The sequence below is a fragment of the Buceros rhinoceros genome, unplaced genomic scaffold (assembly GCF_000710305.1).
Source record: "Buceros rhinoceros silvestris isolate BGI_N320 unplaced genomic scaffold, ASM71030v1 scaffold33208, whole genome shotgun sequence".
In the NCBI taxonomy this organism is placed as follows: domain Eukaryota; kingdom Metazoa; phylum Chordata; class Aves; order Bucerotiformes; family Bucerotidae; genus Buceros; species Buceros rhinoceros.
Genome location: NW_010426831.1, coordinates 1,145 through 2,096, shown reverse-complemented (window position 1 = coordinate 2,096; position 952 = coordinate 1,145). Strand labels below are relative to the sequence as shown.

Genomic DNA, 952 nt, shown 5'->3' with positions numbered 1-952 from the left:
AGCATTCTCTTTATACCTCTGCGGTTCAGTACGGATTAGTGTGCCCCCCCCTTCCTACAGCTCCACGTCTACTGTGCTGCCAGCCGAAGGACTCGTAGTGTCCCTCCCGGCTGCCTGTCCCGTGTGAACCAGTCACCGCATGTCCTGCCTGTCCATCGCCACACCAGCACGGCTGGCAAAGCCTCCAGGCTCCCTCACGCAGCCCTCCAGCGAGAAGCTGATCCCAAGGAAGCAAGAGGAAAGCTATCTTTGGAATACTTTAGGTAAAAGAAGTTATTTAAAAGCAGGTAAAGGAAGTAAAGAGAGAGACATGGTCCATCTCACACGCTGCTCGCTTCCTTACAGCACCAAGTGTCTGAGGTAGGAAGCGGCACGTCACAGGGGTGAGCTGCAGCCTCAGACCAACAAGAAGCAGAACGATCCTTATTTAATGACAAGCTTCCCCAGGCCAGAACGTTATTGAAACAAATAAATACACAGAAGCAACATGCCAGTAAGGTTAAAGATTCTGTTAAGGAATAAGATCACGTGAATTCGATGAAAAGTAACCGCATTCCAAAGAGTGTCCTAAGGCCAGGCCAGGAGCATGCTGCCAGCAAGCGTTAGTAGATCGTGGTGTACTGTTAGAGCTGCAGGTGACAGTCACCAGTCAGGAGGTGGCACAGCTGGTCTTTGGCTCATGTCCTTGTGGTGTCAGGTAGAACGTAAAATAACCCACTCTGCTGCTGCAAACTGTACTTGGCACTACGAGTGTCAGAGCGCTTTCGCAGCAGCTCAGCAGACGGATGTTTGCTGCTCGAGCGCTGCTGCGGCGTTTCGGACCAGCCTCTTACGTCAGTACTACTCCTCGCTGGCTGTCCCAGAGAAGAAACAGCTTTGTATTTTTCTACTCTACACCATGAAACAATGATCCTTTTTTTTTTTTTTTTTTACCAGAGATGCTGAAAACATC

General features: G+C 50.0%; 1 protein-coding gene across 1 annotated transcript in view; it reads right to left on the bottom strand.

Moving 5' to 3' along the window:
• Nucleotides 1-952, bottom strand: part of ANKRD13A (ankyrin repeat domain 13A) — a 10,534-nt gene that overhangs the window by 8,797 nt on the left and 785 nt on the right. The window lies entirely within an intron of this gene.